The sequence below is a fragment of the Molothrus ater genome, chromosome 2 (genome assembly GCF_012460135.2).
Source record: "Molothrus ater isolate BHLD 08-10-18 breed brown headed cowbird chromosome 2, BPBGC_Mater_1.1, whole genome shotgun sequence".
Taxonomy (NCBI): Eukaryota; Metazoa; Chordata; class Aves; order Passeriformes; family Icteridae; genus Molothrus; species Molothrus ater.
In genome coordinates this window covers 25797087-25811660 of record NC_050479.2, presented here as the reverse complement: position 1 = coordinate 25811660, position 14574 = coordinate 25797087, and the positions used below count along the sequence as shown (strand labels likewise).

Here is a 14574-nt window from a genome sequence, read left to right as displayed (position 1 = left end):
CCCGTCCCCGCTCACTGAGACGACCGTCGAGCAATGTTTAGTGGGGCTGAGGCGCCCAGGATCTCCGCCCCGCTCCCGCAGCCGTGCGAGCGGCAGGTAAACATGCTTTATTGCGGGACTTCGTTCTGGAGATTTCTCCGGAGCCCCCTCAGACGTCTCTCCCAGGTGTTAAAACTGCTGCCAGGCCCAGGCATGCAGAAGAGGCTGGACGCAGTCGTTTTTCACTTAGTCCTAGGGGAGTTAAAAGCACCTGCGACTAAAGAAGGTACACGGAAACATGTTATCTTTGTATATAGTAAGTACAGGTGTATGATTTTTTTTTCCCTTGAAAACATTAAAAGACTACCTTTGTGCCCTGGCTGTCCTGTGAGATTATAGTTATTTTTATAGGGAGGAGAAAATAGTCCACGTGGAAATTCATGCTGCAGTCTTTAATTGCAGCCATAGGAATGGCAAGTCCGTCGCACAAATGCCCACGCATGTATGAAGGGCCGTCCCCATCATCTTCTGCCAGGTGGAGAAAGGCACACACAGCGTGCCTGCTCTTTTCATGGTCCGTGTTAATTTTCCTGACCCTAGTGGCCATCCAAGGCTGGAATCACGCTGCAACTCCCCCAATTACTGTTATTACCACCAGAAGTTTTATGCAGGAAGAGTATGCACCGCTCACAAAGCACCGGTCCTAGCATTGGGCTAGGATTAGACTCTTTTTTTTCTCATTTCCAATGACTTGTTATGATAATATGGGTTTGCTGGGGAGAGGAGAGTGCCTCTCCACTTCTGACGGCCGAAGGCTCAGCCTGCTTCCAGCCTTTGAGCTCAATCTGAGTGATGCTGTTAACTCGGGTGCCGATGCTTTTGGGAGGACATTATTCTCTCCCAGTCAGCCCTAAGGGGGCAGGGGAGATGGTGCAGGAGCCGACCCGCGCTCCTCCAGCTGATAGTTTCTTAAGTATTTACCATGGCAAAACACGGGAGCCCCTTGTGATTGCTAAATTATGTATTAAAACTACAACTGCTTGGGATAGGAGGGGAGGAAGAGGGGGGAGAAGGTTACTGCAGAAAGGCACATTTCCACTTGGATGGACAAATGAAGGTATGAGGAATAAAAACTGCGAGATACGATGGCATGGCTTGCAAATTATCCACCCAAGGCCCTAGTGGTATTTTTCCCTGAAATTTGATAGAAAGGCACCTAAAGGCCTCCTTGACAAATAAATGGGTCGAATCACTGTGGGGCAGTCTTTTCCGGATGAGTCCTATGCATCCTGCCAGCCAGTGGATCCTGTGGGAACACACTCTTATCCCTGGGAATTGGGGATGCACACCAGCTTCCCTCCCCCTCACCTTCAGGGAGGAGGCAGAACTTTCCCTTCCCTGGTGCAGAGGCAGCTGCTAATCCACACCCTCCCGGGGTCTGTCCCCTCCTGGACTTTTACTTTTTCCCGGTGTGGGGTTTACGCCCTTTCCCCTGACCCCCGGCAAATAAATATAGGATGCCCCTAGAAGCAGCCGAACGACCACGAACACGATAGCGGGGAGAAACGCGGGCAGGGAGCAGAAGCGAGGATGTGCTGCTGCCTGAGTGCCTCTGGCCCGGGCGCACCCCGCTCACCTGCTGCCAGCGGGTGTCTATCGACTGAACGGGCGGGAGGAAGGTGTAAAAGCCAGTTCGAGGGGGCAGCCAGGGGCTTTTCTTCCGTGGTAAAGGTAGCGCAGATCCCGATTCACGGAACTGGGAACGAGGTCAAGCACTTTGGCGAGTGTCGTTTGACAGGGCTGCGGGGCTGGGCTAGTGCAGGCCGGGGCTGCGCCTGGAGATGAGAGGTCCTTGGACTTTCCCCTGCAGAAGGTGTGGTTGTCAAGAATCAGGAGTCGGGCGGTGGAGGGAATAGGTGGGGGCGGCCGGGAGTGTGGGGTAAACGCTGCAGGGAAGTCAGAGGGGAGGCGGAGAGGAGGTCGCGCACTGGGAGCAGGACCAGGTCTGGCCGCGGCCTCTGTCGCCCGCCGGGCCCGCGGAGGGGACAGCTACCGGCGAGGGCTTCTCGCAGGCCGGTGGCAGTGACGAGTGCTTCCCCCGGGCACGGCTGCCCCCCGCCTCCGCGTTGCCAGGTGGGACCGCCTGGGCGGGCTGTGCCTCTCCCGCACCCGGCTGTGCCTCGGGGCGGGGGTCCCGGCCTCGGGCCCGGCTGGCGCTGTGCCCGCTGTGCCCTCCGCTGTGCCCTCCGCTGTGCCCTCCACTGTGCCCTCCGCTGTGCCCTCTGTGCCCCCGCTGTGCCCCCGCTGTGCCCTCTGTGCCCCCGCTGTGCCCCCGCTGTGCCCGCGCAGAGCGGAGCGGGCAGCGGGCGGCGGGGCCGAGCCCGGCGCCCCGGAGCAGGCGGCGATCGCCGTCTGCTGGCTGCCGCCGTGCCTCCCTTGCCCTCGGCCTGCGTCGGGGCCGGCGAGCGCCAGCCCGCGCCGAGGCGATGCCTGATCCCTCGCCAGCCCTGTCTGAAACGTGAGGCGGGGAGGGAGTGGGATCGCTTGCAGCTCCTCTGGCACTTCACTCCAAAACCCGCTATCCAGAAGGAAATGCAAAACACTCCCTCGCTACAGGGGTGCCATTACTGGGCTAAAGCGAGCGAACCGGGAGGGAGCAGAAAGGGCAGGCAAAGGAGAGACAGGAAGCATTTTCCTGCCTCGGTGACTTGGCGACTCGGGGATCACAGCTTTCAATGTGACCTGCTTGCTACCCAGTCGAGATGGAATGGTTGGAAAAAGGGTGCCTGAATAAAGTCCCGCTTTCTTTTGCAGCGTTAACAACTGTTCTGTGCCATCCTACAGCATCAGTCCTAAATCAGCTACAGGCTCTCTCTGTGTTTTGTTGTCTTTTCTCAGCTTGCTGGGTAAAAGCGTATGGAGAATCTCTGGAGCTTTCGAGTAGGGGCTCACCCTGTGAACGGTACTCACACATATAATTCAAATTTCACAGCTGACCTGCTCTGAAAACCTCAATCAGCTTCTAATTGAAGGGAAAACAAAATATTGCTTCCCTACAGCAGAGCTAACGATTTAATCATTATATCAGACATTATAGCTTTTAATTAGGCTAATGCTGATACTGTATGGAAAGAGATAATTCAACACAGTTCTTGATGAATTCTGTAATTGGGTTAACGGAGGAGCAGTTGGGGGAAGAGACGTCAATATTCAAGCTGCGTCTATAGCCACCAGGTTTATGAATGAAAGGGAAGGGAGAAAAAGAAAAGGGGGGGGGGGGTGGAAAGGGCTAAAATTCCCTGACGAGAAATGTCTCCCCCCTTCGCCCGGGAGAGCCGTGCCAACCAACTGGAAGCGTGAGGAGAGTAAGGGCTGTCCGCCTCGGCGCGCCCCGCTCCCGGCCGCCGCTCCCAGACAGCCCGGACTGCTGCGACACCAGCGGCACCCGAGAGGCAGCCCCGCCTCGCTGCGGCTCCCCGGAGCGGCTCGGGCGGGGGTCAGTGGCTCGCAGGCCGCTCTCCCTCTATTTCCACCCCAACCCACGGGTCGCCCACCGCCACGCTGGGAGCCGGGTACGGGGCAGCCAGGGCCACCAACACCGAGACTGTCCTGCGGGGGTGCCCCTGGGCAAAGTCGGGAGCCCGGCGGGGAAACGCGGAGGGTGGTACGGGACGGGGCCGAAAGGTTTCTGAAGTCCTCATGAGAGCAGGCAGCTGTCCCGCACCGCCGGGCGGGCTCGGCTCGGCTGCCGGGAGCGCCCGCCCTGCGGGGCAGGAGGCGCGACACGGAGCCCAGGGGTGTGCTCAGGGCCAGCCCGCTCCGGGCAAAATCAAAGCGGCCGGAGGGCAGGCTGCTGCTCCTTGTAGCTACTGCCATTTATTTATGTATTTATTGTGTCACATAAAAGGGCGCCTGAAGCCACTTTTCTAAAGGAATTCTGCATCACCGCTCTCTCCACAGTGTCGATAAATTGCCTCTTCCCGAAGAGTTTCTATATCCCAGCCTTTCTATTTTCTCTCCTTCCTTTCTAGTTTTCACTGGCTTTGAAAATAAGCTTTATATTTCCGTCGCGCCTAAAAGAAGTAGTATCGATCTCCCCGCACGTCTGATCTCCGCAGCAGCCGCGGCCGCCCCAAGGGGACAGCGGGTCCCGGCCGGGCGGGCGGGTGTGCCGGCGGTGGCCGGCATTGCCGAGGGAAAGGCGAGGCGCACCTCGCTGGGACGGCGGGACGGTCAGACCGCGCCTAAGCAGAGATTTTCTTCCCCCCTTCTTTTCCCGGCAGGACATTCTGCGTGTCCCCTCGCCTTGGAACGGCCCCGATCCTTCCCCCAGTGGGACTTTCGAGTCGGTAGAAAAAACAGAGTCGTCTTTTTACGAAGTTTTGCCAGCAGGAGCATTTTCTAAAATGTTTGTTTATGCTACGCATCAGCCCGACTTCCAGCACAATATTGTTCCGAAAGAAGAATATCCTGTATTGTTATCCATCCTTGTCTAATTTTGTTAGTAATTACAGTTAAATTGAACAAGTAATTGATAACATTCCAATGACACAGCTCCCTGTGATTAACAAGCTGAATACACCTTCCAACATTACACGAAAGTTGTACTTTTCAAGTCTGTTCAAATTTTAAAATTTCTTTTAAAATTATTATTACTAAGGCACACAGCAGGAATATGTGCTGATCAGATGGCACAGCATCTCGCGGGAAATAAGGGTTTGCACTATCCTATTTTTCACGGTTTGGGGTTTCTACCTAAAAGGATAGCCAGACCATTTACTTTTTACAGTCGAGTTATTGAGTGGTCCTTTAGACAAAAATACGTCACATCAAAAAACAAAAAAACCCACCCACGAACTGAAAACATACCTAGCAATTTACTTTCAACCAAAAGAAAAATATTTAAATATAGTTTAGTTTTGTAACTGTAAACTTGGAAAGGAAAAGGAAGAGCTGTGGGGGTGGAGAGTCTGTCGGACTAGAACGACATGCGGAGTTATTACATAGTTAATCTTTAAAATTGTGCTGCTGAAATGTCAGTCACGGAAAAAGAGCTTCTCAAGCCCAAATGCGGCATCCCATTTGCAGCAGGGCAACCTGGATGGTTATGTCTGTGGCGCGTCGCTCAGAGCACCATAAAGGTAGTATTTCTGGTTTGCATCCCCCTCAGTTATCCCCAAACTGCAAAGGTATCATTCAGAGCAAGTCAGAATGAATTTGTGTAAAAAATAAACGAGGAAAGAAAAAAGCCTAAATAATATGCTAGCTTCTTTCTTGCAGGCCATCCTGTTATTGTAAATTAGATTAGCTACACAGGCTTCAATATAAACATGACATGAGGTTCACAGGAGAGCAAAAGTATCATCCACTCCAATCTCTCCTTTCATCGAAACATCCCACACAAATTACATCTCCTCGTTTAATACACCTTTCAATGAGATTAAAACATCACTTTGACACGGTTTCAAACCTTTTCGGTCACGCATTCAGTGCTTACTTAGGAAAACAGCAAACAAGGGCAAAACTAGAAACATCTAAATAATCTCAGACGGCTGGTCTGGAAATTAAAGGTACCCAGAGGAAATACATGATCGTCTTGCTCCATCCAGTGCAGCATTCTGGCCATGGGAAGGCAGATAGCGAACCCCAGTGAAGGGAAAAGAAAAACCCAGTTTATTTCCCACCAAAGGGAGATCCCGGTTACTTGGTCGGTGTTGGGATCCCGTCTTTATTTGCCTTTTGGAAAAGGGGTGTTTGTCATCTGTTTTTCAGCAAATTTTCACAGTGTCCTTAAACGGGTGCCGCCCTAGTAGTCATCGTAAAGTGGGATAGTAAACAAACCGCTCCTGACATCTTTAGCAAATATGTAATTTACAGCAAAGACCGGCAAACCTGAAAAAGGTGCTGGAGCGGAGCGGGGGCGGGGGGAGGGAGGCAGGTTGTTAATGGACGGTCCTGTTTTAGGAATAACAGCGCTTGCAAATAGCTGGGGCTACAGTTCAGCTGCACCCACAGCCTGACCCAGCCCGCAGCCGCTGCAGGGCGGTATCCCCCGCCCCCGGCCGGACCCCTCCTCCCCGGGTGGGAAGCGCAGCCCTCACGGGAGATCCTTTCTCGAGGTGGAGATGTCAATTTTTGCTGCAGGGTCAGCGCAGCCGGGCGGCCCACGGCGGGGAGGGGATGGCGTGAGCCCCCCGGGCCCGCAGCGGCCGTTCTGCCCCTCCATGGAGCCGGCACCGGGAGCGGCGGGCGAAGACGGGGCGCGCTGGGGCAGCCTGGCTTGTTGGGAACGGCAACTCACTGGCTGCCCAATTTGCAACCACTCTCCCTATCCCCATCCATCCATCCATCCATCCATCCATCCATCCATCCATCCATCCATCCATCCATCCATCCATCCATCCCCCCAGCCCCCCTTAACAAAGAGGCTTTCAAAACATAACCTTTTATGGCAGCCTGTGGAATCAATGCGATAAAACGGGGTTTTAATGGGTTAATTGACTGGAGCCGCTATCATGTTTAAACACCTGTTTCTGAAAAGAGATTCAGCCAAAACGCGTCCCCTCCCTGATCGATAGATGTACAACCTTGCTGCACTGCCTGTTGATCGACCTCAAATACCACCCTCAATTATGAGAGGGAAAATCCATTTTACCTTTTTTTAATATCCCAATATTTTACAGCAATAGTGAGAAACTCTACAGCCACTTTGAAGCTGGGGAGGGAGAGTAAGACCCTGGGTGGGACCACGCCAGATAACGTTAACCTCCGGGCTGGGACTTGGCTTCGAGAGGCTGGGCGCAACCTTCCTGTCGAGAGGTCCCGGCTGTCACTTTCACAGAGGAGCGGATCCGGGGATCCCCTTTCCTTGGGAAGATCGAGCCGGCCTCAGCCCGGCCGCAGTAGCATTGCTGGGAGCCCATGTGAATTCTCTCTCCCAGGGGGAGAGATTAAGCAGGCATTAGTTGTAATAGCTGAGGGCTGCTCTGCCTATTGATTTCCCTTTTTTTGGCAGTATTAATACAGCCAAGCCCGCCGGTCAGTCACAGCGAAATTGATTCTTTGCCCAAGACACCTTTCACTAAATGGCACCCGTGCACCGACATGTTAATTTTGGAACGTGTGAGCGGAGCGGGAGCTGCGCGCTCGGGAGGCAGCGCCGCCGCCCCCGGCGTCCTCCCCGCCCCAGCCCTCCCGCAGCCCCCTGCCCCTGCCCGGCCGCCGCTTTCCTCCCCCGCCTCAAAACCCAGCGAGGCGTCTTCCCCAGAAGGCGGAGGGGGGCAGCCCAAAACGCTGTCACACCACACCCGCACCCCCCCAAATCCGTGTCACAGCCGATAACCCAGTGACTGCAACCGGCTCTTCCCTCCTTGAAGCAAAAGTAACTTGGAAGCCCTCCCCTCGCCGGCTTCCCCTCCTCCATTCCCAAGACAGGGTGAAGACCCCCTCAAAAGTTAGAGGCACACTTACAGTTGCTCTTCCAGCTCCAGCCTCCTCCCAACATATCATCTGAAGGGGCAGCCTTATTATTATTATTATTACTTTTTTTTGTTTGTTTTTTTTCCCTCTGCTCTAGCCTAACTCACACCTTCCTCCGAGCGTGCCCGCAGGTGCAGGGAGGGCAGCGCGACACGGAGCCGGCGGTCTCCTCCTCGCCCCTCGCCCAGCCGCAGCTCCCAGGCGGCTGTGCCCGAGCCACGAGTGCCCGGCGACACACGCACACTCACCATTCGCGCTCTCTCGCTCACTCGCTCTCTCTCTCTCCCCCTCACACACACACGCGCACGCACACACATACACACCGCACAGGAGAGGGGGAGAGAGGGAGAGCGGGAGACAGAGAAGAAAACGAAATTTATTATTGATAGAAAAGACTTTAAAGACAATTTCAAGTTATTGTTTCGGTCTGCAGAGAAAAGAAAAAAAAAAAAGAAAAGGAAAGGAAGAAAAAAAAAGGAGAGGGGCTTTTCTCCCCACCCCAACATAATGAAACGCCTTTTGTGTGGCACCGAACAATACCAAACAAGTATTCTAATAAATAGCCACTTTTTTGTTCCGTCGCGGCAGTGAATAGAATTGAGCAGTTGGTTTGAGAGCAGCTGGAGCGCCGCACCGAGCGGGGAGGTGGAGCCCGGAGCCTTCGTCCTCTTTCTCTTCCCCTTTCCTTTTCTCACACGCACTTTCTCCTCTAACCTTGCATTTCTGCCTCTCCTCTCCTGCTGGGCCACTGTCCCCTGCCCCTTTCTGTGGGAGAGAAGCCTACCGGAAGGGTAGAGCCACCCCTAGGTGCTCCTTCCCGCACCTGTGTGGCTCCGCGGGGCTCCCCGCGCCTCCTCCCGACACTCACCGCGTCTGCCTCGGCCGCCCGGCACGCCGCTCCTGCCCTCCCCCGTACCCTGGAGCTCCCCGGCTGCCCAGGGACCCTGCTCCTGCCCTCCCCCGTACCCTGGAGCTCCCCGGCTGCCCAGGGACCCTGCTCCTGCCCTCCCCCGTACCCTGGAGCTCCACGGCTGCCCAGGGACCCTGCTCCTGCCCTCCCCCGTACCCTGGAGCTCCCCGGCTGCCCAGGGACCCTGCTCCTGCCCTCCCCCGTACCCTGGAGCTCCCCGGCTGCCCAGGGACCCTGCTCCTGCCCTCCCCCGTACCCTGGAGCTCCCCGGTTGCCCAGGGACCCCGCTTCCGCGCCCCCCCCCCCCCGCCGTACTCTGCCTCCGACAGCTCGGGACCGCAGAGGCTCCGAGCCCGGCCAGACCCTCCTTTGTTGACAATAAACTTGGATTTCACAGGGAGGCTCAGAGTCCCCCTCCGCCCTCTCGCTCCCCCTCTCCCGGCCTTCCCTCTGGATGGAGCCGGGCTTTGTCAGCCTCCCCCTCTCCGCTCAGGATCGCTGCGGAGGGTCCGCTCTTCCTCCGCCCTGTACCGCTCATTGCCATCACCTCCCCTTTCCTAGAGAGCGCCGTTAGTTTTCTTCTTGCAATTTTTTTTCTTCCCTCCCTAAAACACTCTTTTCCAGTCCCTTTCTGCCAACATGACAACCGCTCTAGGAAAGAAAGTCGATAGAGGTTATTAAAATGGACACAAGTCAGCTAAAGATTTTCAGGTAAAGCGGGGAGTGCCCCGTTTTCCGTTCTGCTCCGGCTGTGCGGGTGTGTGCCTGCCCGTCTGTGCCGAGGATGTGCGGCGAGGAGGGAGGGAGGGAGGGAGGGAGGGAGGAGGGGAACAGAGGGATGGCTTTGGCCGCCCGAGGAGCCGGCTGGAGCATCCGGGCGGGTCGTGGCTGCCGGGGCTGAACCCTGCGGGGGAGCCAAAGGAGCCGGGGCCCGAGCGCTGGGAACGGACACCGCGGGCAGCCCTCTTCCTACGGCCCGACTGTCTCCTTCTTTTATTAGGGGGTGGATCTAGTCCTCATTCAAAATATAAATTAATACATGCACACCCCCCCAACGCCCCGCCACCCTCCGATTCTGTTGCCAGCCAGTGCCTTGCTTGTCTCGCAAAAACTGCGGGAAGTACCCGAGTTTCAAATACACCCCAGCAATCGCTGCACAGGCTCCTTAGCATGCAGGGATTACCTCGTCAGCTATTCTGAGGTGCTGAGTCGCATACAATCATTAGAGATGTTGGAATAAAAAGCAGATTGCTTTTAAGTTTAAATCACCGTTGCCCTTTACAGATTCGTATTGACGCTCGGAGGGGGAGCAGGGCAACGGACGGGCGTGTATTAAGGACCAGAATTAAATGTTACATCCTCGTCCGTGGCGCTAGAAGTGGGAGACATCTCGACCAAGGCTCAGCGCTCGCCCTCCGCTAGAGCCGATCCTTGCACGTCCTTCCAGAGCTGCCCAGAAGGACCCCTGGAGGTGAGGGCAAAAAGCGGGGGACGGCCGCTGCGGGAGTGCCGGGATGCCCTCGGTGTCCCCTCCCCAGAGCCCGTCCCTTTTCCCGGGGGGGTCTCGCTGTGAGCCGTGCCCGGCTGCGTACCTCTGCCTGCACGGAAAATTCCTCTCCCTTCTTTTTCCACCCCCCTCCCTCCCCTCTCTTTTAAGTGGATTTTTGCTCTCACTTCAATAACACGCCGGCTCTAATTAGCTGCAATATTAAGAAACGCTGCTAAATGACAGTTTTATCGGGTTTGTGCAGATAGGAGGAACGCGGGGACCCGGCGAAATATCCACCCAATGCGTTTGGCGCTGGATCCCCGCCAGCAGCCACCGCTCGCTCTTTTTATATGGAAAAATGGCAACATTTTGGAAAGCAGCTTTAAAACTTTGACTTATATTTTACATGCTAAATAACGGGGAGAATGGCGACAGCGTTACAGAAAGCTTCAACCCTGCAAATATTTGAATGGGGCTTTTTTGTAAAGTAGAGCAGCTGTCAGTCAGCTGGCTTTGACAGCCTGCCACAATTTTGTCATTTAATAGTGGGTGTTAGGCTAAGTGCAAAACACTCTGGCAAACAGATGTCAAACCTACATCTCATATAAATGGGGGTTGTAAAATTGAGTTTTAACCCACATATAGGGTTTTAAAAAGCTGTGCCAGTGTGTAAACTGTATACAAAATAAAGATACTGACAATCTCCCGTGTGGGCTTGTTATTTAAAGTAGGCTTATTTAGAAATCTGACCTCCAAATTATGCTAAATCTTCCTACATTTCAAACAGTGGAATATGAGAACAGTGCTTGGGAAAGTCGAAATTAAGGACAAATGTGATGGCTCGTTGAAAGGGTCTGATTGCCGCGTGTACGGAGAAACCAAGGCTGTTAATTCATTAACTTGTTGTTACTCCTCCAAATGTGAAGGGAAGGAAGGAAGGAAGGAAGGAAGGAAGGAAGGAAGGAAGGAAGGAAGGAAGGAAGGAAGGAAGGAAGGAAGGAAGGAAGGAAGGAAGGAAGGAAGGAAGGAAGGAAGGAAGGAAGGAAGGAAGGAAGGAAGGAAGGAAGGAAGGAAGGAAGGAAGGAAGGAAGGAAGGAAGGAAGGAAGGAAGGAAGGAAGGAAGGAAGGAAGGAAGGAAGGAAGGAAGGAAGGAAGGAAGGAAGGAAGGAAGGAAGGGAGAGAGGGAGGGAAGGGCTTTGCAGGTACAGAGGTTTTAGGGACTGTTTTCTACAGTGGGACCCGAGGGATTTAATTTAGGAGAAGGTGGCAGGGGAAGGAAAGACCGCAGATGCAGGGAGCAGGCAGCTGCAGAAGCACAAACTCCGTGGGGTGAACGACGGACCATGCAATGAGGTGGCCAGAGCCACTGCAAAGGGTGGAGGGCACTCTCCCAGGACATGGCAAAATATTATGAACGGTAGCAGGAACATATCAGTCACAATTAATTTCTTCAGAAGTTACTATTAGAAACATGAGCTGCTTTTCCTTTTGAACTCACATTTCCAAGACTCATATCTACACCGAGATGTGGTTTTCCCCTGTGCTTTGAGGGACCTTCCTGACAAAATTCCTTTTAGCATCTAAAAACTGTCATAAGTATTTACACAAAAAATTGTTCGTTGCCTCAGTTGGTTTGGACAAAGCAAGAAGAGTAAAGATGATAATTCATTGCACGAATGATATTATATGGATTATATCAAATTCCTCAGAATAAGTCTGCACCCACATTATCATTTTGGAAGCTAGACATGTAGTTTCCTAGACAATTCGATATGAGGGGATTAAACGAAACATTTAATTGAAAAGAATTGTTCATATTAATAATTAACCACAGTTTAAACACACACTCAGCTGATTTCCTTGTCGAGTACTCGCTTGCAATATTTGCACTGTCCTAGCTGATGTTAAATGAGTAGAGGAATGCACACGGGGTGATTATTGATCATATGCAGTTACTGCTGTTTACATTTAAATCCCATTTGATCCGAACTCTCTCCACGCTCGTCTCCAAATCCCCAGAGCTCTGCTGCTTGATTGCAGCGTTTTCCCCTTAGCAGGTTTTTGTTTGTTGCTTTGCGGGGGCTTTCGACACTTAGTTTGCAGAACGACAATGAGTGCCTGAGCCTGGCTAATCCTGCCGCAGGTGTTCGGGCAGCACGGGCAGAAGGGGATGCCCGCAGCCCCGCGCCCGGCGGGAGCTGCCCCCGGCCGCAACTGCGGGGCTGCAGTTCGCACCCAGGGCTGTCGGAGAGGGGCTCGGAGCCTTCGCCAGCCCCTACCAGGCTCTTGGGTCAGTACAGTAGACACTCTGTTGCTGGGTCTGACCTGAAAGTTGCCGCTTCAGAAACCCCAGATTTAAAAAAAAATATATAAAAAAATTAAACCCCCCAGCGGTTCGCCTGGAGTGTCCCACGCTGAGGGCACTGGGGACTCCTCGGGTTCCAAGCAGCAGCCCCGAGGTAAGGTCTCTTCCATGCCTTGACAACACCGACTACAGCCTAGCACCGCATCACATCATCAAAGAAGAAATAAGGTTTTATTCTGGAATAATTGCCGCTGAGTTATTTTAAATCAATTGTAGCTGCAACTTTGATGGGCAGTGTGGCTGGCTCTGCGGCTGGCCCCTGGCTCCAGAGAGGAGCCTGGACTGTCTTTATTCAATTTCCTCATGCAGAAAAATGCCTGTAGCTGTTATCCAGCCCATTTGCCTGCAAAGAAAGGCTATGACAAGAACATCACCCTTATTTTCAAACAAGTAAGTGATCAACAAATCTAGAAAACAATTATTGCCATCCTTGATAGGTATTAAAAATCTTCTCTTGCTGCTTAAAAATGAACATTCTGTTACCTCTAATATGTTTGCTTTTTTTACCAATATACTTATATGAGTGCTTTCCATCATAGACACAGCTGTCTCTTTTTCAGCATTCTGCCATGAAACAGTTGCAAGCTTCAGAAGTCAAAACATAATTGACACAGCTAAATATTTTTTCCTAAATGCAGCAGTTTTACCAAGTCTTTAAATTAAGTCCAGTGACAACCTGAGTGTCCTACAATTGTTCTGGAATACAGATCAGCACCCTCTCCAAGAGCAGTGTCATGGGAAATCCAGGCACTTGTGTTTATTCCATTACTTCAGATGTTAATATTAGCATGTTTTCAATGTGGAAATATCATTGAACAAATTCAAATGATAGAGCAGGGAAATTACTAAAACTACATTGAAAATGTAAACAAAGATGATTCTAATTTTAATGTTTAAGGATTAAATGGGGTTTGTGCTGTAGACAGGAAGAACAAAGTTCACCAAAATTGTGTCTCCCATGGTTTTGGTTCCTGTGATTGCTGTGGAAGGATGCCTGATCCATACTGGAGTGAAATCAAAGGGAAGCTGTGACTTCTGTAACATGCAAGCTATAAAAATCAACAGGGGAAATATAATTGTTTGTTTGTGTTGCTTCTGTCATTTAATTTTAAAGCAGTACACAGTAATGGAATTGCTTTCTCAGTGTGGTGTTTTTTTTCTTTTGGAGGGAGAGTGGAGGTGGTTAGGTCTTAGATTTGTTTCCCCTTTCAGTAGGGTCTGAAGTTGAAACCACAACATTCAAGTGCGAAATATACTCTCCAAGATCAAAGTGCAAAACAGTTTTTCAAGTGGCTTATGAGCAGAAAGTATGAGTGAAGATTAGGTTATCCCACTGCAATGCAATCCAGTCATTTGATGAAATCACCAAAGCTGAAGGCAGTGCTTTAAAATGGAGCATGGCTTAGCATCAGGCTTAGCTTCAAAGAGACCAAGGCAACCTAACACTCCTCACTGAAGTGTTTAGAGAGTGTCATCATTGTCATGAACCCACCAGAACATGTTACACATTTAAGAAATCAGTTTCTTTCCGAGTATCCAAGCACATGTACCAAAAGATCATATTTTTATGGCAATGGTTTCACATATTTTGTATATATTTAACATAATATATTTGTATTTCCTGAGGAAGGAGACAGTATACTCTCCATTTGATGCCCCAGCAGCATATGCAAAATGGGAATCTATATTTTCTTCTGTTTACTTTGTAGAAGTTCCAGTGCTGGAGAAGCTCCTTCTCAAACCATTGGGATGAGTAGATCACAATGAGGCATAGCTTGCTGAGAAAGTGACTGCTCTGACACTATTCAAATCTTTCAGCTCCTCTTCCAGTGAGGATGATTCACTTTTGCTGCTTTACCAGGACTGCTCCTGGGTCCCCTAGGGGATTAGATTGCTTTTCTGTTGCATTAGGTCCAGCCTGCTGTCAGTTTGTTGCTTTATGTTCCACCAAAGTGTCCCAATGCTCTGATTGTTGCTACTGCAGAAATCCTGGGCTTTTGGCTGGGATGGACATCTCATATCCTTGTGAGAAAACCTGGAGGAAGGAGAGAGGATGGTTTTCTCTGAAGCCTTCTTCTCAAAGGCAAAATATGGATATGAGCCAATCTGAGCTGGGAGTCCTGGACTCAGACCCTGCTTCAGCTCTCAGAAGCTGCTCAGATGCATTGAAACAGTGCAACCAACTGGCTATTAATAATGACTAAGAAACAGCCTGAGGTCCCTGCTAAGTCCTTTGGGTTTCAGCATTTGTAGGGCTCCAGAATATTTAGACACAAAATTGTCACTGAAATGAACATAAGCTCCGCATCTACATCCCTAGACTTACGTATCCTTGGCCTGAAGATGTCAGAT

At 51.8% G+C, this 14574-nt stretch overlaps 3 long non-coding RNA genes across 3 annotated transcripts in view; 1 reads left to right on the top strand and 2 right to left on the bottom strand.

Annotated features, from left to right (window-relative positions):
- Nucleotides 1–7805, bottom strand: part of LOC129047030 (uncharacterized) — a 31908-nt gene extending 24103 nt beyond the window's left edge. The window contains exon 1 of the long non-coding RNA XR_008508978.1: nucleotides 7450–7805. This is a non-coding gene — a long non-coding RNA (uncharacterized LOC129047030). The remainder of the gene's footprint in view (nucleotides 1–7449) is intronic.
- LOC129047029 (uncharacterized) overlaps nucleotides 1–14574 on the bottom strand; it is a 511465-nt gene that overhangs the window by 155109 nt on the left and 341782 nt on the right. The gene's annotated exons all lie outside the window — the stretch shown is intronic.
- Nucleotides 8868–10560, top strand: LOC118691942 (uncharacterized). Its single transcript, XR_004981103.2, has 2 exons — nucleotides 8868–9079; nucleotides 9653–10560. It is a non-coding gene; the product is annotated as an uncharacterized LOC118691942 (long non-coding RNA).